Below are 22,945 nucleotides of genomic sequence, written 5' to 3'. Positions count from 1 at the left end.
ATTAACTTTTACAAAATAAAGATCCAATGCTGCAAGTTGGTATGGATGAGCCCTGTTCAGATGGAGAATGCCACTGACTTCAGTTTCTGCGTAGGCGCCAGCGTCCATCAACACACAGACTTACAGGCCCACATAAAGTGCCTGATCTTACTCCTATAATGAAGTCAGTTGGAGTCAGATTGGACCCTAAGTTAATAGGGCAGTCCAATAGCAAAGAATCCTTTTTATCTTTGTCTTCATACAGCTGCTCTTCCCCATTTGTTTTGTGTGTGGTTCTGTATGAAGTACATATGAATACTTTAGCTCATTTATATTTTAGTAGTGGCAAATGAATTGTATTGTGCTTTTAAAGTTGGGAACAATAACCACATAATTACATTGATAGCAATAATCTGGAAATCTACCTTTTAGATAGCATTGTTATAGGAGACAGTAGCAAAGATGATACAGAGATGCAAATACAGTTTAAAAAACAAATCACAGAATATTAACAAAAAATAGCTAACAAAATTATCCAAGTTTGTTAACGTGCTGAAAAGTATCACTAACCCACTTTCGTTGGAAAACTGGGCTTAAAGGCAAGGGAGTGTGAGTTTACAGAGGCAGACCTCTAATTTTGAGAAGAAAATTGGTATCTGCAGGAACACAGGAACCGGACTTTAAGAGAGATATCAGGAAATGAGCAAATTGTGAAAGGCTGGGGGGGAAAAGATGGGAACCTGGAGAGCAACACAAAAGAAGAGAAGAATGCCGCCTCTAATAACTGAGCACCGGGGCTGCTGCTACAGTACCTCTTGTTTAACTGTACGCTGTGTGATAAATAAGATTAGTGATTATATAAGGAGGAAAGTTTTAAGCTATAATTTAAATATGCTTAGATTGAGATAGTAATCTAATTGGTTGGTTAAACGTTCTAAAGAGTAGATTAATTTATGTGAACCATGCAGCTCAGCTGAAACTGCTATGCAAACTTCTAAAGGACAGCTACAGTATGGTGGAATTAAAATGACCCATTTTACAAAGATGCTGCATTCATTTTTACTACTGGACAAAGAGTGCATTCATAAATTTCCTAGAGTTTTGACCCCCACCCTTGCCCTCCAAAGACCCTGTCATACATACAGACCGACACTGTGCTCAGATTAGGCTAGAGAATTTAAAAAAAAAAAATTAAAGATTTTTTTTTTTTTTTTTTTTTAAGTTAGGGCATGGTCTGCCCCCCGCCTCCCTATGTACAAGAAAGCTACAGAAAGGCCATGAATCTGAATTTCACCTTGTGGGGATTGCTTTGCACCATCCCAGTAGAGGGAAAGGGGATTTGTTCACCCTTCATAGCAGGCATTACCTTTGTATTCACAGATGTCCAAGAATCTCCAGGACAATCTGTGTATCTTGGAGTATCAACAGAGGCTGAGGAATTCATTGTGTGATAGGAGAAGCTCCCTTGTCCATGAAAGCAGGGCTGCTTCACAAGCTATGCTCCTTTTGGTTCACCTCCTGTCCATGCTTCCAAATCTCCCTAAGTGAGGAGGACTTCAGTGTGCAAGAAGGGAAAGTGATTGGCAGGATTAATTTACGTGCGGATGTCAGTGAAGGTTTGGAGGGGGATGATAGTGCAGGTGGTGTCTCTCCTCAGGCCATGACCAGCCTCTCTCACCTCACTGGAAACCATGGACATCCCATGGCAGAAAAATCCTTCCTAGTCAGACAAAATGTGGCTCGTTGGCCTTCAATGGGATGTTTTGAGAGCATGATTTGGCCCATATGTTGGAAAGCAGTTATGAACTAGTCAGCGTAAAAGACAAACGGAGGTAGACCAAGCATGTCTGAGCTAAACAGCTTTGTTTAATAGTCACAAGACCTCTCTCTGTTGTGGTGATTGTGAGATAGCCACAGCATGAACAATGTTAAACAGTATTGTTGATTTTTTACTGCTAATTATAACCACCACAATCCCCCATGATACCTAATGGAAATGCTATCTGAAAATGTCATGCCCCCAGTGAGATTACTATACAGGAGAGGTTAGAGAAAAAATTCTCTATTTTCTCAATTTGTTTACTTTGTGTATTTCATGGTATGTTGTGTTTAGCCAGGTTCACTGTTTCCCTATCAGTTTTCCTCATTTGTGTGGGTCTTTCAGACACAATAACGGCGAGAGAAACTTTTTTTATATCAGGAAAATGTGATTGTGAACCCACAAAATAAAAAGTTCCTGCAACTACTACTAACTTGTTCTGATGTTAACTAGACATCAAGTTGATGTCCCTTTAGTTGCTTAATAATGTACCAAGCCTCTTTTTCAAGATAAGGTCATCCATTTAATAATTACTTCAAATAATTACTCAATATTTTCTCTACCAAAGGGCAGTTTTAAGAATCTTTTTTTATACAAAGTGCTCTTTCTCAGAGGAAGAGACCTGACTCTCGTGATTCCATATGTGCACCTCTCTCTCAGCTACAGCTGCTAAAGCTAGACATTTTTAAATCAGCACGTCCAGATAATTTACATCTAAGAGTTTAAAAGAGCTGGCCAAGGAGCTTTTGGACTATTAATGTTTATTTTCAATGAGTCTGAGAACACAGGGGAAGTTCCAAAGGAAAGGAAGAAAGCTAATGTGCCAATATTTTAAAAAAGCAAATGAGACAACATGGGTAATTATAGGCCTATCAGCCTGACATCAATCTGGGGCAAAATAATGGAATTGACTTAATCTGTTTTGATTACATACTTTTATTAAACAAGCTTACTAGTGTTTTTGTAATAAACTTTGTACTGCACATTTTGATGAAGAAACTGAACGATACAAAGTCAAAATGGCACACATTAAATGAACTAAAAATTGGCTAATTGGTACATCTCAATGTAATTGTAAATGGGCACTTATCGATTGGGTGTGTTCCTAGTGATGTTCTGCTGCGATCAGTTCTTGGGCTCATGTTTAATGTTTTTATCAATGACCTGGAAGAAAACATAAAATCATCACTGCTACAGTTTGCAGATAACACCTAATTTGCACAAGTGGTAAATAATGAAGAGGACAAGTCACTGCTACAGAACGTCCTGGATGGCTTAGTAAGCAGGGCACAAGCAAACAATATGTGTTTTAATGTGGCCAAATGTAAAGCCATACATCTAGGAACAAAGACTGTAGGCCATACTTACAGGATGGAGGACTCTATCCTGGGAAGCAGTGATTTAGGGAAAACAATAGGACTTTGAAGATGCTAATCTCCCACTGGGGAGCCTTCCTGGGAAGCCTTCCTGAGGACGTTACAAACAGCCTCTTTCTCATGGCTGCTATGGCCCTACAGAGGCATGTGACCAAGTCACCTGGACTCCATCATAATACTAGTGTTTTTCCACTGACCAGGCATGGGAATCAAACTGGATGACAAAGGGTTCCCGCCATATGCTAAAGCTATTTAAGGCAAGGGAGTAACGTGGTTGTGAGTCATTCTTCACTGACTCCCCACCTGAGATTACTGCTGTAAACATCTAAGAAAAAAAGACTGAACTGGGGGGAGAAGGGCTGAACCCAGGCTAGAGAGTTTCCTAGCCTGTGAAAGGAGTTTTAAGCTGCAAGCAAGTGTAGCTTGCCCTCAAGAATGTCTGCAACCTGCCTAAAACAACATTTAGGGTGAGATTTTGCTCCTTATGTCCAATTTCTTTAGTATATTAAGCTTAGATTGCTTTTGTTGTATTTGCTAGGTAATCTGCTTTGATTTGTTTGCTATCCCTTATAATCACTTAAAATCTATCTTTTGTAGTTAATAAACTTGTTTTTGTTTTGTCTAAAACCAGTGTGTGGAAATCATAACTGGGGTGCAGAAAGCTGTGTAGCTCAGTTGTTTGAGCATTGGCCTGCTAAACCCAGGGTTGTGAGTTCAATCCTTTAGGGGGCCACTTAGGGATCTGGGGCAAAATCAGTACTTAGTCCTGCTAGTGAAGGCAGGGGGCTGGACTCTATGACCTTTCGAGGTCCTTTCCAGTTCTAGGATATAGAATATCTCCATTAATTTATTTTAATTTTATTTCCTCTCAGGGCCGGCTCCAGGGTTTTTGCCGCCCCAAGCGGCGAAAAAAAAAAAAGCCGCGATCGGTGGCAGCTCCACCGCACCGCTTTCTTCTTCAGTGGCAATTTGGCAGCAGGTCCTTCCCTCCAAGAGGGACCAAGGGATTCAAGCCCAACGTGCTGCCCCTTACCCTTGGCCGCCCCAAGCACCTGCTTGCTGGGCTGGTGCCTGGAGCCAGCCCTGATTCCTCTCCACATTGAGGGAGGGGGCGAATCTCATGAGCTCATGCTGTACAATTCTCTTTGCAGCGCAAGACCGTATAATGTTGGATTTAGACTCCAGCAGTGGGGGTGTGCACTTGAGTAACTGGGCAGTTCCTTAGCTGAGCCTTCCCATGCAGAGCTGATCTCAGCATCTGTTTGTGTAGCTGCAGCTGGGTGTGTCCCTACCTGTATGTGTGCTGGTAAAGTGTAGTCTGAAGCCTGGGAAAGGGCTTGGCTGGCTTGCCTCAGCAGTACAGTGTAAAGGGAGCCCAGGCTGGTGGGTCAGGTGTGCTCAGGGTACTTCAGTTCCAAGTGGCACCCCAGGGGTAAGCCGTCACAGCAGTAACTCCAAACCTCAGCAGAAGAGATGCAGCATTTGCTCTTACAGTCGATAACTGCCACGGAGGGGCTGCATTGCAGCTGCATAGCCTGTTTATGGGTTAGCTCCCCTGGCACCAGCTCTTAATTTGCCACATAATGTGTAGGGAGGGGATAATGGCACAATTGGAGCCCAATCTTGCTCCATAGAAGTCAATGGCAAAACTTCAGTTGACTTCAAGAGCAAGTACGGGCTCTTTGTAAACCACTAAGGTATGCACCTAGCAGATTTTCTGCAATTCTCTTGCATTATTTCCATGAAACCACAAATCTGTTTCTGCTCTAAGATCCACCGATTGCAATATCAGGAACAGGACTGTGACTTCAGGTGGGAAAGTGGGAACTGAAGAAATAGATCCTGTTCTCATGTAAATAACTTTATTAATCAATAAACTAAGGAGAGAGAGAGTGAGAGATTTCCTCCTGCCTTCACCCCCTTAAACTGAATGCTCTAAGGCTTTCCAGGGAAGGAATGGCCTTCCACGTGGAATGAGGCATAGCTTGTCGTGGTAAATCTTTGCAATGACAATGAGCAGTTTTTGACAACAAGGGACTGTTGGGCCCTGATTCAGCAAGGTATTTAACCATGTGCTGGACTTTAAGCATGTGATTAGTCTCATGGATTTCAGTTGAAATCAATGGGATTCCTCATGTCCAGCTGAAGTCAATGCTTAAAGTTGGGTATTGCGTAAGTATCTTGCTGAATCTGGGCCTTGGTCATTAAAATCTCCCTGTTGCCTCCACCCACTGTCATTCTTAGTCACCCGTTTCCCTTCATGATTTCCTAATTCTTGCTGCACACACCTGGTTGCAGAACAGCTGTCTTCATCCCCAGTTGATGTTTATTCCTCCCCTTGATCAACTGCTAGGCAGAGCCAACAAACAATGCTCCTTGGACTTTTCTCTTGGGAAGAGACCTTGAGGGAAACCATTACCCTCCAGCCGATTCTAGCCCCCACTGGTGGAGAAAGACTCCCCCGGAGGTCATTCCTGAACTAGCATCTCTTGTGTGATAGCGCTATCAGCAGAGTCATCTGACAGGCTAGGCTAAAATTTCTCTACCAGCTGAACAATTTTATAGGCATTTCAGTAAAATTAAATGAGCCAAGTGCCAAGGTCAACTATTGATCTTAGAGGTGGTTTGTATTTCACTGATGCAGATCAAGGGCAGTAAGTAAAAATCATCTTTTTCATGCTAAGGCCTTTCCCCATGCCTTAATAGAGTTTTCTAGAAAGCTGGGTGAAATCTAGACAATTTTTGTTAATCTTCAGGGTATCTGTAGCCATCCATAACAGTAGAGAACTAAAACCAATTCCAGTTCTCATCCCATTGAGATCAGCTGGTCTCACTGTGCGATGCTTTTTGATTTTGTCTAGAAACCTATCTCTTCAAGATAATTTTTTTGAAGACAAAGTCTGTTTCCCATTTGGTAGGTGACCTGTTTAATGTTTTCCCTGTGTCTGGGAACTCCTTAGTGTAATTAGTGACCTTTGAACTCCACAACTAATCCTGAGCTGTTTTGTATTCCTGACTCATCTTTAAGGCTGGACCTTTCTTTTCTTTTGAGTCCGCTGCCACAATTAAAGAAGAAACAGCTGCATTTCAAAGGGATTCCGATTCCAGAAGCTTAATCGTGATTGACATGTTCTTATTCTAAGCTATAAGAAACTCTAAGAGTCCTTTCTTGGGTTAAAACTTCAATCATTTTCTAAAAAATTATCTCAATATGGATTTTATTCATTTTCTTTGATAACCATTCTTTGCCATTTTTTTAACTTGAAAGATGCTTTGAGTTTGCAATGAATATGAACTGCGTCTATTGAAAGCCTGAATGGTGTCAAACGTATTCTCAACGCAAAAGTGGCTAAATTCCATTTAGTGTCAAAATCTGATTATGAAATCTGACGTCTGCCATGTATCCAAACTTCCTGCCATGTATCCAAAAGGTGAGAGAGGTGGAAAGCGCCTGAAAATGAGCACAGGGAAAGGTTTTTCTTGAGACTGATGATAAAAGCAGTCACAAAAATTGCATCTTTTTCATATTTTTTTCCAAAGTTTTCATAGCACAGACTAAGAATGCCACAGCAGTATAAAACCAGTTTAGTCTCCTCATCTTCTGTTCCACCACAGTTGCGTTCCCTGCCAAAAAAAAAAAAAAAAGACAATTTACTGGCTTTAAAAATCTTTGTATGATTACACATTGAAAGGTAGGTGTCTGAAACTCTTATGAAAATAGTTCCTGGAAAATGCTGGAAGCCTGTTGTTTTCATTTATTTAACCCTATCCGTCCTGCTTCTATTTGTATGAATTCATTAACTCAGCAACACAAGCTTTAAAATAAAAATCTGAAATTGTATATGTAACCCTACTGGTTTTATAGCTGTCCTCCAAAATAAGTCATTAAAAGTAAATGCATATGAAATTATCAGAAAGGACCCTCGGAGGCTGGCAGGTACAGAATAGTAGTTTCTAAGACAAAGGTCAAATAAAAAAAAAAAGGATGTTAATAAACAGCCCTCAGGTTTAAGGGACTTTTTTTAAGGATTACATCTTAAATTCCAACAAATCAGATTTAGGAGTTACTGAAAGTGAAATTGATCCATCCCTCATCCAAACCTTGCAATACTTTCCTGTTCTGACATCATTTAGATAGTTAGCTGTATTATCAGATTAGAAGCCATTGTACAAGGCTGCTGAAAGGAAAAGGAGGCAAAAAGCTAAACACTGGATGAATTCTGAACCTTTTAACCTGGCTGAAGTACGTTGGTCCCTGTTATGCAAATACCTTCAATCCTCTGCTAAGTTCAGTGGAAATAATTTTCTTGAATGACAGGTTTATTCAGCAAGGATTCAGTTGGTGATTAATCCCCCTTTGATCTAGGGTATTTCACTTAACTACCAGTTACCTCGTTCTGACAAAGTGCAACTGAGATTAGGGAGATCACTAGAACGCTACCAGGGTGTGCGTTTATTCTCCATAACCTTTTCAAGCAAGGGCCAAGAATGCAATCTCTTTTCTGCATTTGAAGATGTAAAGTCCTCTCTTCTAAGTTAGAAAGTCAACTGAATACCAAATAAAGTTTGTTTCTTACATAATAGGACAAATAGCTCCTCTTTGCTTCCGACAATAATGATTTTAGGAAATCTAGGCCTTTTCTTCTCCAAAACAAGATGGTTGAACTAACTGTATTTTTGGCTACATGCGCTATTCTGCATTATGTATCTCAAGGGAAGGGCCTTGTCTTATAATGAGAGAAGTGCTTCTGTTCTGCAAAGCTCGTCCTCCAGTTTCCATTTGATTACCGAGCAGCATGTGGTGTGTGTGAAGGATCCACGGTTTTGAAAAAGATATTGCAACACACAATTCTCTATCTTAATCTATTAAGCTTTTCCCCCTTAGAAGTCCAGTGTGGTGTTGACCTCTTGTCTTGGGCTGGAAAATCCCTTCTGTATCTACATGGCTATTGTCCGATTCAATACATGCATAGTTCTATATTTTGTGCCATAAAATATTTTTAAAGGAACACATATTGTGACTGATTAGAAAAAAAAAAAGTTCATTAGAATCACATATTTCAAACCTAGAGTTGTTGGTGGTCTCTCATCTGAATCTATTTCCCCGCCCTTGCTTACGCATTCTCTAACGTCCCTCTCTCTGTCTTCTCTTCTGACTTATTAAATAACTTTGTACTAATGTAATCTGCAAACTATGAGACATGGATGGTAGTATAAGAATAAGGTCTTGATTCTGTAGCTGCGTCTGCCACTGTGGGTTCTCAGTGCAGGCCAGAGACCTCACGCTGTATCTATTTTTAGTGAAATAAGAAAAGGAAGGCAATATTGTTTATGCCATTTCAGGTAAGGTGGCTGCTAGCATTTTCACTCTATAAGCTCTCATTTTAAGGCTTTACTATTTGCACATAAATAAATGTTAATCATATAGGTTAGCCCAAGAGAACATTTGTTTTATTCCTGATTTAGGCTCTGATCCTGCACCTGCTTAACTTTATGCCTTGCGAGCCATTCCCATTGAGGTCAATAAATTAAGTTAACCCTGGCCCAGATCATCAAAGGTTGATTTCTATGGAAGTTAGGAGCCGGAATACCTTCGAGGGCCTGGGCCGATGTGCTTAAGCCTTTGCAGAATCAGGGCATTAGAAGTTATGTGTGGCTACTTTTAAGTTCATGGCTGAACTTTAAAAAGTTCTTAAAATGCGTTTTTTGGCTAGTATTCTATTACTTGAAAAAGCCTGAATTTGTAAACAGCTGCTCTGTAGCGTGAGTGTTTTAGGGCACCGGGGAATAAACTTGACTTGGATATTCCATTCGGATTCCGTCCCCCGCCTCAGTTGAGGGAAAATTTCAGACGGATTTCAGAACGCAGACTTACTGCACATGCCTCACAGCTGAATCAACACAATGGTTCCTAGAAGGCTCCATCACAGTCTATCAGGTCAATAATACACACACTAAGAAGGATTTACACTCTAGACAGTAACAGCTTCTTAAGAGCCATTACAGTGTAGTGGATTTAAAAAAGAAATCCCTTTTTAAGAAATGCCAAATTCTGGAGTTACATGAGAGTTTGTAAAGGCTGCTGAGGGTGCTGTTAGGGTCGCTGGTAAATAAAATGTTACATGTATTCATTATTCAGTTAAAAACGCGTGTACGTATCAACGTATTCTATGTATTTACTGTAGTGATATCAATTTCATAGCATTTTTGGGAGAGAAGAGAAATTAAACCTAGAAAATAATCCAACAAGAATTTAACCTGCATAATAATTGTGAGACAACAGGGGGTGAGGTAATATATTTTACTGGACCAGCTTCTGTTGGAGAAAGAGACCAGCTTTCGAGCTCCACAGAGCTCTTCCTCAGTTCTGAGAAAGGAACTCAGAGTGACTTAATAATTGTGACATACTTAAAGAAACAAAAACAAAAAACCAAACCATGAAACCCACGCTGACCTTTCTACAGTCTAGCTGATGTTAGATAATTCGTTTCTAAATTAAGATCATTAATTACTAAATCAAACAATTTAGGAAAATTCATTTTAGCTATATGAATAATACAAACGGTACCACTCCAAGATGAGCAGAAAGCAAGGGGCAGTGGCTTCATTAGTTTGTACTGTATGTGTAATCAAGAAGCAAAATATCTGTTACTGAACAGCTGTATTGTGTTTAAGGTACACCTCTACCCCGATATAACACGGGAGCCAAAGAATCTTACCGCGTTATAGGTGAAACCGCGTTATATCGAAATTGCTTTGATCCACCGGAGTGCGCAGCCCCACCCCGCCCGGAGCACTGCTTTACCGTGTTATATCCGAATTCGTGTTATATCGGGTCGCGTTATATCGGGGTAGAGGTGTATTTGCATGTCAGTTCCTTACCAATAGAAATAAATCCAAACAAATAATAATAAACTTACGAGGTTAAGGATGATACTCCATCCTTATTAAGTTAAAAGTTTTTATCCCAATTAATGTTAAAACATTCGTTAATTTCTTAAGAAATAAATAGTTCATGACATTAGAATATCTCTTTGTTGATCAGCTAGTAACACCTCTGGATTATATAGATCGTAAAGCATCATCCTTCACACAGGCCACTGTTTTAACTTTGTAGGATATGGCGGGTCAACACATTCTTTGTAAAAGGGGTAGGGATTACTTAGAAAAGTGGAAAACTGTAGTGTCTTCAAGAATTTTAGTTAGGAGTATGGCTTTCATGGAAAATTACACTCTTTACAGGCCTTTTCTGCCCCCTGGCGGTGGTGAAAAAAACTACTCATTTAAAAAAAAAAGGTCCACTGCAGAAGTGATGAGAACGATGGAATATTTATTATTGATGGGTATTGCTGTTGTTCCTAAGCGCCTCAGTCATGGATCAGGATACGACTGTGCTAGACACCAGACAAACACAGAACGTTTTGTTTTCGTTGCAAGTTTATGATGTCTCTCTGATCACTAAAATGGGCCAACGTATTCTGTCAGGCCAGGTTCAGCTGTTCAGTTCCCCGTCCTTGGTTTATTCAGGTATTTATTGCTCTTTCATTTGAAAGGTGCTTGCCTGCAGTATTACAAGCACAGCTTGCTTATCTTTAGAGATAGCGGAGCCTGCAGAAATGCCTCACGTCACCACGGTTCTGATCCTGCAGACGCTTGTGCATGCACTTAGCATTACACCTGCCAGGAGCCACAGTGGCTGACGCACATAATTAAGCAAATGTGTGGAGTTCTTGTCGGAGTTTTTTCCAAATCCACTGCCCTCCTCACCCAAAGGGTGGTGAGGCCTTAAGGACTTGGGGACAGTTAAGGCAGGGGTAATAATGGGACTAATTGAGCCTAGGTGAATGGGATTTGTTGAAATCAATGGAAATTAGAGAGCTTGGTGTCTTTGAAATCCCACTAAGCATCTATCTGCATCTTGGGGCACCTAAATAACTTTAAAAATCTGGCCCTAAGTGAGTTAGGCGCATAAATTCATTTGATTTTTCAATGGGATTTGGGCTCCTAAATAGGTGATTTTGCAAATCCCTTGTAGAATTGTTAATTAAGTAGCGTAGGGCCAAATTCTCCCCTTATTTACACCTGTTGCAACTTGCTGAGAGCAAGAGGGTTTTAGATATTTAATTTGAAGACGATGGGGCTCTAAATGTAGGGGAATAAGTAATGGGCTTAATCTGCAACAGGGGAGATTTAGGTTGGCTATTAGGGAAAACTTTCTTTCTATAAGGGTAGTTAAGGTCTGGAATAGGCTTCCAAGGTCAGTTGTGGAATCCGCGTCATTGGAGATTTTGAAGAACAGCTGGGCAAACACCTGTCCAGGATGGTCTAGGTTTACTTGGTCCTGCCTCAGTTTAGGGGCTGGAGTAAATGACCTCTGGAGGTCCCTTCCAGCCTCACATTTCTATGATTAGGCTCAGCAGAATTTTTTTATATATTTTCAATGGATATTTTAAAGCATTGTTTTCTGCATTTATCTATTTGAATTTCACAGTTTAGCAAAATTATGGATTTTAAAATTTTTGTTGGTTTTTTTTTACAATTTTTTTTACAATTTTATCGATTTAAATTTACACAGGTGTGGGAAATTATGGGGGACTCAGACAATAGGCAGGGTCAGGTAGAAATTATTTAATGACCGTAGATGCTGAGATTCAAACAGTTAAAGCTTGCTCACTGTTAAAACACAAATTGTCAACATCACATGTTAAAATATACAAAGTAAAGATCCTTAAATCAACCTCTAAGAAGTTCTCAACCAACATTTTTCTATTTCTTTGCCTATCTGTACATTTTGATTATTATTGGTAGAAATGTTTCATTGATTTGTGTGTGCATGGTGAAATGGACGTTTACCGACATTTACCAACAACAATCTAATCCTTCCAAGCCTATTTATGATGTAGGCAAGGGCAGAATTTGGCAGGTTTAATATAATTACTAGTAGTTCTGTGGAAGCAGGAAGGACTCCAAGATGAGTTTGCAGAGTTGGCAATTGGAAAAAAAAATCTTTGCAGTAGTAAACTGGGCAAATTTGACCTAGAAGCAAAGAGAGAGAATCAACATGGAATGACATCTTGCCATTTTTACAGAATCCCTTCATTAGTTAAAGTGCAATTCTACTAAAAATCTAGTCTATTACATTTCCCTTTTTCATTACGTTTTGTCCAATGAATAGTGCTCTGGTATAATTGATATTACATAGCGTGCAAAACGTAAAACACTGTTTTATTGTATGATCTATTGGAAGAGGAAGGGAGGAACAAGCAACTTAAGATATAGTGCAGAAATGTCTCTAAAACAGTCATTTCCACATTTCTTCACCTTCTCAACAGGTGCAGCGTATCTATTTCTGCGGCAGAGCGGAGCAGGTTTTATATGTGAAACCGTAGAACTGCACACAGGCTACTGGTGGCACTACTGATTCAATTAACTTACTCAGTGGAACTGCCAAAGAAACTAAATATGACTAGAACAAGAGAAATGACTGGGCCAAATTAATAGAACTAGATCCTTTTACCGGCTCTATAGCAATCCTGATCACCAACCTTGAAAAGCAAATTGGAACAAGCAAATTGCTGTTGAAAAATTCTTTCAGCACTACGCTGTTGCTACTCAACTCGTCATTGCTGGGAGTCAGAGGTTGAAAAATCCAGGTTTGGCATTAACAATAGAGGCATTATAATGACTAACATTTAAATTCTATTTATTGAAGTGTTGGAAATTTATTAGTTGCATCTTCAAATTCACAGAAGGGGCTGCCTTGTTGTGCAGAACTGCTAACAGAAATGAGCACTTTATTTTGAAAAAAAAAAAAACAACCACCCCAAAGCATTCTAATTTTGCTCATATTTCCCGCAGCGAACCAAGTGAAAGCAAACTCAGGTCTGAAGATTACACGTTAGAGAGAGCTTGCCCCAGAAATTATTCTTTTCAGGAGTGCGTATTGGGAGGGAAGGAGATTTTTCCAGACAATAAATCAAGTTATTTTGAAAATAAGATAATTTTACACAAGACTTCACACATGCTTCATGCGATTGTCCTGCTGATCTTCAGCATGCATAGCAAACAATCTGTTCAAAGAGAAAAATCAAAGCCTCACAGAAATGCAAACGAGTGTGTGTTGTTTAAGTGGATGTGTAATTGAATATAGTGATCAAATATGCGTGGGAAAACATTCATAGTTAGCCTGTAGAAAGAATAATTGCATGTTACACTGCAATTTACACTGAACCCTTTTCCTGTAAAAGAGCAGTAGAGGGTTGAATTGTGTGGCAGACGAGAGCTAGCATCTCATCTATATGTCCTTCCACCAAATTCATTTCCCAGCTGTTATTGTACATTGCAATAACACTGTTAGCTTGTAGAATAAAAAAAACGATTAAAAACTAGACAAAACGCATCATATTAAGTGCCCAAACCAATGGCCATTAATAATAATTCTAAAGACTATTCATTAGGTTGTTCGTAATAAAGATTCTGAATCCTGCATTGGTACGGATGGCCCTAGAGTAACAATATCTATTCCTCCTGCCCCATTCTCTCCATGATCTTACAATGAGAATCCTCAGCTCTGGTCAAAAGAAAATTATATACAGGCCAGTTCTCCAAATGATAATGATGAGCACATTTCTGCTGATGTCAAGTGGAGCTAGGACAATTTGCACTAGCTCAAGATCTGGCTCACCAATGTTTCAGAAGCCCTGTGTCTTGATGCATTAGAGCTTGTCCATCCTATGAGATGATGTGATGTGGTTGGTTCTTCATTAGCTGAACCACTTGTCTCTAGTGTGTTTTGCAACAATAGATCAGAGAAATCTATTCCTTTCTCTGGCCTTCCTAGAGTGCTCCATCCGCTCCATTTGTATATATTAGATGGCAAGCCCTCTGGGGGCAAGACTGTCTTCATTTTGCATCTTGTACAGCACTGAGAACATTGTGGGCACTTAACCAACAATAGCAAACACATACATTTCATATATATATATACAGAGAGAGAGAGAGAGAGAAGCAATTTTAATTATAGCCGTGTCTGTATGGATTACCTGGAAAACATGCCATTGGTAAAATCATTCTGTGCCCCTCGTTTCACAGTTAATTTAGGGTGTTCTAAAGCAGTGATACTCAGACCTCAGTGGTTCAGGAACCAAATAAACGATCAGCATTACCTAAAAGAGCCACAGTCGTATGAAGTCATTGTTTCCTTTACTATAGTACTATATAGTTATATTTAAACAGTATGATGGCAAATATTTAGTTTATATGCGTATGTATGTATGTATAGATATATGTATATATATAAAATAAATATTTGCCCTGTCATGCTGTTTAAATATATATATATATATAATTTTCACAGCAAAATGACTGACCAAGAATTATTATTTTATCAACTACCATTGGTTAATAACCTAGTAAAAGCATCCTGATTGGTTAATAACTTAGATTAGTTAATAATTCAGTCACACAGGGCTTTAATATCATGTGCTGCAAAGAGCCGCAGGAGACCCATTAAAGAGCCACTTGTAGCTCGCCAGCCTCAGTCTGAGTATCATTGTTCTAAAGATTTAGTTAATTAAATAGAATGTTAATTAAATAGAATAGTCTTTGCTAATTGAAATGGATGGATTCTGACTTGGTCAGTTTCATTTTTGCCCTCTTGATATTTGAGCCTGGGCACAGCTGAGATGCAATGGGGGGTGGGGAGAAGGGAGCAAAAGGAAGCTGGTTGCAGCCCCCTAATCCTTGGACCAGTTGTACACTGGCCTCAGCCCTAGCTCCAGCACAGATTAGAGTAGCCTGAGGGCCGGGGGGTGTAGCATCCTGTCTGACCCCATCTGCCAGCCAGGAATGGCTAGAGCCTTTAGCGCTCTGGCCCTGCCTTTACTCTGTTTGTCAAGTGCTTTGAATGTGGAAGTGGGAGTGCTGAATATCTCTGATTCGGCACAGGCAGCACAGAGCTTCAGTTGCTCTTGCTTGTGCCAGGGGCCGGTTTGGCTCTCAGCCGGCCCTAGGATCAGGGGAGGTAGAAAGGTGGCTTAGGGCCTCCTTTGCCTCCTGCCCCTTAAGTGCACCCAGCCTGAGGCTACTCAGATGAGGAAAGTTACACACTTCACATTTTGCAGGCTGGCTCACGATCCTAGGAGCTGCACTACAGGTGGGATTACCATCATTTTCCCATCAGAGCTGGATACGTGCTGCCAATTGCCCAAATTACATCTTTGCTCAGAGAGAGCTGCTGTTACACTTTAGACAACAGCAACCCACATGAGCTGGGCATGCTGAAAATCTATCGGCTGCTTCTTTTCTTTTTCTTATTAAACTTGTTATTAAGGGTACAATAAAATGGTACCATACTTCGTTGTACATTTCTTATTACTTATTCAGGATCAGGTTAATATTCAAAGAACCTGACTAAAGATTCTGGCTTGCTGGCTGGCTTGCCCTCCACCACTGAGTATGCTAGAAAAGGTGACCACATTTCTAAATGCCCATCCTCTTTTTGGCACGTCTCTTGCCTACGTACATGGTGTGAAAGCTTTTCTGTTATAAGGACAGTCCACGTTTTACTATACCACACTTCTGTGTGGAAGCGGGGTCACATTTTTTTAATAATGTGCAATACAAAGTCTTGCTGTTAACAATAAAAAAGAAATGAATTTGTCGTTCTGTTTAAAATGCAGATCCTTTTCTAGAACAATAAGGAAGTAGGTCAGGGGATCTCTGGGAAGCTGGTATTTTGTCATCAGATGAATCTCTTTCATAATTTCCCCCCCAAAATCCATCTTATTCCTGGATCGATGGATCTTAACTGGAGTCAAATGCCACCGCTACAGTAATTTATAAACATTTTTGTTCTGCGCTACACAAATTGAAGATGTGTATCCTCTTTCCCATAGAGAGACCCACTCATCCAGATCAGTTTCTTTGTCTAAATCCCTCTTCCATCTTTTCGTCTGGATACTTTTCTTTTCAACATCTTTTTCAATCAACATCGTACATATATTAGTAATTCAACCTTTTGTTTCAGCTTGGTCCTGGGTCAACTCCTCCAGTGTTGTTAAAGGTCTAGATAAAGCTGCCTTGTACCCGGATTTCACAATAAAATGTTTGCTCTGTAAATACTGAAAATACGAGATATTTGTATTATTTGCGTTACTACATATCTCTTGGTATCATTTGAAATCAGGACCTGGGAACAGCTGTCCAAATTGAGTAATCTCAGTTCTTACCCACAAAGAATAGCCACTTTAATGTTTCCTAGGAATAAACTCCTGATTATTAATGAAAGTAGCTAATGGAGAGAGACTTGGTGGCAGGAGTTTATAACATTTATCCAAAGCTAGTACAGTGGTCTGGTTGAACGGGTGTTTTATTATTTGGGGTGACCTAAATTTCTTTTCTAAATTTCTTTTTAACCTAACAATGACTATAAATAGCTATATTTGGGCTCCAGTTTTGTTCAAGTTTTACCCAGGGTTTGGATCATCTATTGTTAAACCAACAGATCCCATCTTTAAGTGTGATGCATAATAAAAAACCAGTTTAGGGAAAGCTAGTCCCTCCTGCTCTGTAGGCTTATATAGACGTTTAGAACTCACCCGTTGTCTGCGTGACAGAGTGCTGGGAACCAACAGCTGAGACAGCACCCTGGGCACTTAAACATCAGTTCATTCCCCACAGGGTGGACCTGATGGGCCTACTTTGTGGATTAGAATGGGCTGGGGAGGACTAATGAGTAAATTGGCCCATTAACACAGGACATATAAGAAGGCACAGGGAGGGTTAACTGGCTGACTCTCCTTTCTTGGCAGAGAACCAAGGAGAAACTGTAAATAATATGGTGTATGGCTCAGCAAGGTGGTGGGAAGAGAAAATGCAAATTAACTGCACCAGGGTGTTTAACAACTGAAGGTCTCTGAGTCTGTATAGACACAGCAGAAGGCAGGGGCAGAAGCTTGCCCTGTCACCAGGGCTTTGGAGCTGTGCTCCGGCTCCGCTCCAACTCCAGGCAAAAACCTGCAGCTCCACTGCTCCGGAGCTGCTCCTCGCTCCAGCTCCGGGCTCCGCTCCAAAGCCCTGCCTGTCACAGACTTTTATGTTTCCATCTGAATTTTAATAGTGCATCCTGCCATGTTTTTAATGTCAGGGATACCAATAGGGATGCATTGAAACAAAAATAATAACTTTGGGAGAACATCCATCTTTACCAAGGCTACCTTACCTAGCCAAGAAATTTCTTATTTGTTCCCTCCCGCCAATTTTTTTTATTATTTTACTCCATAGTGGAGGGCAATTTGCTGTAAAAAGATTTTTGTTTCTCCACAATATTTATTCCTAAATATTTAAAGATCCTGTTACCCATTTAAATGTCTGTAGCTGACAACAGTTTGTTTTGACCCTTTCAGGAATATTCATTCCCAAAATTTCAGATTTTATTGTAATTTATTTTGAAGCCTCTTGCCTGCCTAAATTCCAAAATCAATTATTCTATAATTCTGAATGATGCTTCTCGATCCTGCAAATATGACAAGATACCATCAACATACAAAGCTATTTTGTGCTCTAATCCAGACGATGTTTTGATAAAATCTATCCGTTTCTAATGTCGGTATTGCGATATGTTATATACTGCAATTCAACTGGATGCAATCCCAGGTTTCTGATGCACTAAGAATGGATGCATTAAAAAAGTGGGAGGAAGCTTGTTCCTGGAGTTTCTTTTTCAAAAGTATGATTTCATTAAGAAGAGACTGTAATGCCCATTTTAACTAATCAGTCCTTAGCTGCCCATTTGGGGCAAGTTTAAGATTATTTTAATAATAGTTCTTGAAGCATTTTACAAAGGAGGTGAGTATTATTATTCCCATTTCACAGATGGGGAAAACTGATGCATAAAAATTCAACGAAGTTCTAGAACGCCAATTTTCTCTATCCCTGGCTTCAGAATCTACTAAGCTACAGAGCCTCTCTAGTAGCATTTATATTTATATTTATATTTATATTTATATTTATAAACTTTGTTAGTCTCTAAGGTGCCACAAGTACTCCTGTTCTTTTTGCGGATACAGACTAACACGGCTGCTACTCTGAAACCTGTCATTTATAGTCTAGTGGTCTAAAGGGATGTTATCAGAGCCAGAGCTCTGGCCCATCAACTTCAGTGGGCCCCAGGTGTGGGACTGGTTAAATTAAATAACATGGAAATAAAAGCCATTTTCTGGACCTTTTTATCGCAGCAACTTTTTGAAAAATGTTAGATATTTTCTAATATTTTTAGCTCAACTTATTTTTAGCTTTTTTTTCCATCCACAAATGTACAGAGGCTGACATAATTAGCCCTCTGCATTCCCCAGAGGCCTGTATTTACCTATTTGTTAAAAGGTTTTTTTTCATGCTGCCATGCTGTTGCTGTGACAAGATGACTTTGAAGGCACAGTAGGTGAAATAATATTGTATATTGCACAGCAACCCCAACAACTGAATGTTAATTTAACCAATAAAGTAACAGCATAGTAATTATAATAATAATAATGTCTTATCTCTTAACTGGGTTAAAAGTGGAATTCAGCTTTACCACGTAGCGCTCACTGGCTCAGAAATCACCACATAAATCACTCAGGGCAGCCAGCTTTTCACACCACTGCCATTAGCTAATGCAGATGCCAGGAGAGGATTCAGATTTGCTCTCACCACCCACTCCTTCCTTCTGCTCCATCTCCCTCTATTTCTAACCTTCACCCTTGGTCTCTCAGTGGATCACCATTTCTCCAGGTGTGTGGGGACAAGAAGAGGGTTTTTTCTTTACACCCTATAATTTCTCCAGAAGCTGTCAGTGCAGCTCTTGGCTTTGCAGTATTAGAGCTCAAACAAAAAGCTTCTTTAAAGCAATATGGCTCCAAACTGTTAACCGGAGACACAGATGAAAGATAACAGGCACTAGTATGGATGCATTCACTCTTCATCAATCCATTGAGCAAAGTCTGGTTCCAATTCAGGTTTTCCAGATGTTGGTCCTATGATGAAGTACAAGCCATGTTTGAATTTTTCCAAATAAACTGTGGGATTTAGATGTACAACTCCCATTCAATTTGTACACCTACATCCCTTAGGCGGTTTTGAAACTCAAACCATTTTTGAAAAATCAGCCAACTGGAGAAACCGAGGACTGTGAAAACTCTGGGTACGAGCAGATTATTATCAAAGGCTGCACAAAGAAATTAGCATGCCACGGTCTTTGTTTATTTCACAATGGTGAAGCAACCACTGAGATAATTACCGCCAAGTTTGAATCAGAGAGGTAGTCTGCCAATGAAGACCTCAGGTGTGACTCACAATGAACTACAATCGTGCCAGGATATCTGCATAGTCTTTCACAGGCCGCACGGAATGGTACATGTGCAGATCACCTTGTGCGGTGAGCACTGCAAACTGAACACATTAATTCTGGGGATTAATTGTTGAGCCAAGTCTCCAGTTAACTGGCCAGGGAAGCGTTTTCAGCCCCTGCTAAACGCACTGATTTTACTGCCATGGTAGTTTGTCCACTTTACATTTTAAGGGATGTGGAAATAAAGCCATTACAGATGATGGACCAGCTCCATCGCCGACGTAAATCTGGCTTGATGATGCAACCATCCAGCCAATTGCAACTTGTCACCTGAGCAGCAACTGGAAAATAGGGTCAAATTTATCGTTAGTGTAAATCGGGGAAACTCTCCCAACAGAGCTGTGCCCACTAACACTGGGACTCAATTTCACCCCAGGCTTTTTAAGTGAAGTACCTAATCCACTGTGTCACTTAGCAGTCACCATCAAAATGTCAGTTTCCACCTACACTGTGATATCTGAGATACTGCAGGATTTCCCTGGTTTTATAATAGGTAATAACTGGGGTATGTCAGGTACTGTGTTGTGGCCATTCTTGGTAAATGCTGGCTTTTAATCTTGGCTATCATATGGACCAGATTCACCCCAGTACAAAAGGATGCAACTCTCATTGAGATCAATGGGTAGTATATCCAATTATGCGATGGTTGAGATTGTCCCTACATTGTTAATCGCACACATTAAGGGCCCAACTTTTTCCATCTCCTAAGCCTCTAGTCCAGGGGTAGGCAACCTATGGCACGTGTGCCGAAGGTGGCACGTGAGCTGATTTTCAGTGGCACTCACACTGCCCGGGTCCTGGCCACCAGTTCCGGGGGGCTCTGCATTTTAATTTAATTTTAAATGAAGCTTCTTAAACATTTTAAAAAACCTTATTTACTTTACCTACAACAATAGTTTAGTTCTATATTATAGACTTACAGAAAGAGACCTTCTAAAAACGTTAAAATGTATGACTGGCACGCTAAACCTTAAATCAGAGTGAATAAATGAAGACTCGGCGCCCCACTTTTGAAAGGTTGCTGACCCCTGCTCTAGTCCTTCTCTCTCTTGCTTTTCCTCTTTTATAAGGCTATTGCAGTGGCAGTATACACAGAAAATTACCCACATCATTTCTGTCCACCTTTTCCCTCACTAGGTGGGGTGAAAATTTAACAGCAACTCTTTTCATCTCTGTTAAATAACAAAAATCGTAACCCTCTCTGTGTGCCTTCCAGTGACTCCAGGACTAGCAAGAACATTTAACAATGACTCTGGACACACAGTGCTACGCTGCCCAGGTCTGATGGCATTGTATAGGCATTGTGCACACCTGATCCGTGACGAACTTGTATTTGCTCGTGCTCTCATCGGCAAATGATGCATTGTACATTGCCGAAGTTAATGGCGAGAAAATGTAAATGTGACCCTTTTTAATTTTCTCATCAGGTTAGAGGCATGTACATCATAGGAGCCGATTGTCAGGAACTTTAATTGTTACCCTATGATTCCTGCTTCCCTTGTGTGTTAGTGGCACGCTGTAGGGGCTAATAGTGAGAAAATTTGACTGTAGCTCTAGTACACTCTCTTCATTAGGCTAATGGAACATTTTCCTCTCATTTTCTCCCTAGGGTGGCTGTAGGAGTACAGCCTTATAATTGTTGCTCTTACTATAATTGGAGGTAGTAGGAGTATATATAATCTCATTGTCTTTCCTATGTGGTGGTAGGTTTATGACCTATTGACGATTCCAAGCCAGCAGCTGCAACTCAGTGAGTATTGCATTAGCCTTCCCTCCTAGGAAAGGAAGGCCTGCACAAAGGCTATTATTAACTAGAAAGAACATGAACTAGAGATGTCCCACAGTACCAAGTATTAACATTAGGAATAGCAAGTGAAGGTGCTGTTGGCCCTTAAGTGTTGTGGGCATTTATTGCCTGATGTAAAAGCCACCCGTTGTAGTTCTGCTAGTTGAGAGACAGTTCTCTGCCTTGCTTCGCATCACTGTCAAACTGTGATGGTCCAAATTCTTCTGTGGTGTAATTCCCTTAACTTCAGTGAGGTTATATGGTTGGGATTCCCTATGAGACCTCTCTCCAATCGGCTTCCCCAGGACTCACTTCAACCCCAGCCTTTGTCATTCAGGTACAGCACTGCTATGCTGAGTGGATCAGGCTCAAATGGGGGGGGGGGGGGGGGTAATGGGGTATTCAGGAATTGGGGCCTCCCTCCATGTGTTAATCACTCATTTCAGGCCAGGTCTCAGCTACATACAGCCAGGTGGGATTTGGCCCATTATTCCTATCTGCTATGTTAGGTTGTGTCATATCTAGACAAAATGACTAAGGCCCAGATCCTCAATGGGAGTTAGGTGCCTAAATACCTTTGAAGATCTGGGCATAAGGCTTTGATTAAGCAAAGTGCGTAAGCCTATGGTGAGCTCCATCCCTATTCAGCAAAGTACTTAGGGATGTGCTTAACTTTAAGCACCTGCTTAAGTGCTTTGCTGAACTGGGGCCTAAATCTGTTGCAGATAAATGATGTTCTTTCGAGACTGTTGGGGCTTAGCACCTCTGAAAATAAAAGAAGGGATCGTTAAAGGAACAAATGGGATTTAGGGGCCCAACTCCCATTGACTTTCAACAGGAAGAGGGCATCTGCCCCTTGTGCCTTTGAAAATCTCCCCCTGAAGCCACTTGTGTCTTGATGTAGAGAGCATCTTCAGGTGCTTTATACACAGATTCTGTTATGCAGCATTATTCCAGTTCCAAATATCTCTACAGAGTCTGATGATGTCATCCTTTTTGGCCCCATTACAGGCCCCAGTCCTGCCACCCTTGTGCAGGTAAAACTTTCCTTAATGTCAGTGAAGGTTTTGCCTGCATGACAACTGCACAATCGGGTCCTTATCAGCACCCATAAAAAGGATGGCACATATAGATAGCATAGATTTTTTGGAACGGGAGGGTGTTTTTGCTTATCTTTTCATTGCACACAGATGAGCTTATTAAAGCAAAGTAGGTCAGGCCCATGATAATAACAATATGATCTGCGTAAAAGGCATAGGAAGGTGTTCTCCGTATCAAGACTCCAAACTCCTACCAGCTGTTATTCCTTTTTACACACTGTGCCTGACTTTGGGCTAAATCTTGTTCCTATGGAAAACTCCCATTGACTTACTGGGAGGCCAGGACTTGGCCCATCATTTTGATTTCAATAAACATCAATCATATTAACTCCAGCAATGGATTTACTGTCTAGAAAGTAAGAATAATATATGGAGATAGGGATAGCTCATAGAGCTGGAAGGGACCCTGAAAGGTCACTGAGTCCACCCCCCTGCTTTCACTAGCAGGACCATGTACTGATTTTGCCCCAGATCCCTAAGTTGCATCCTCAAGGATTA

This window comes from Chrysemys picta, chromosome 4 (assembly GCF_011386835.1).
Source record: "Chrysemys picta bellii isolate R12L10 chromosome 4, ASM1138683v2, whole genome shotgun sequence".
Classification (NCBI taxonomy): domain Eukaryota; kingdom Metazoa; phylum Chordata; order Testudines; family Emydidae; genus Chrysemys; species Chrysemys picta.
Note: the sequence above shows the minus strand (reverse complement) of the source record.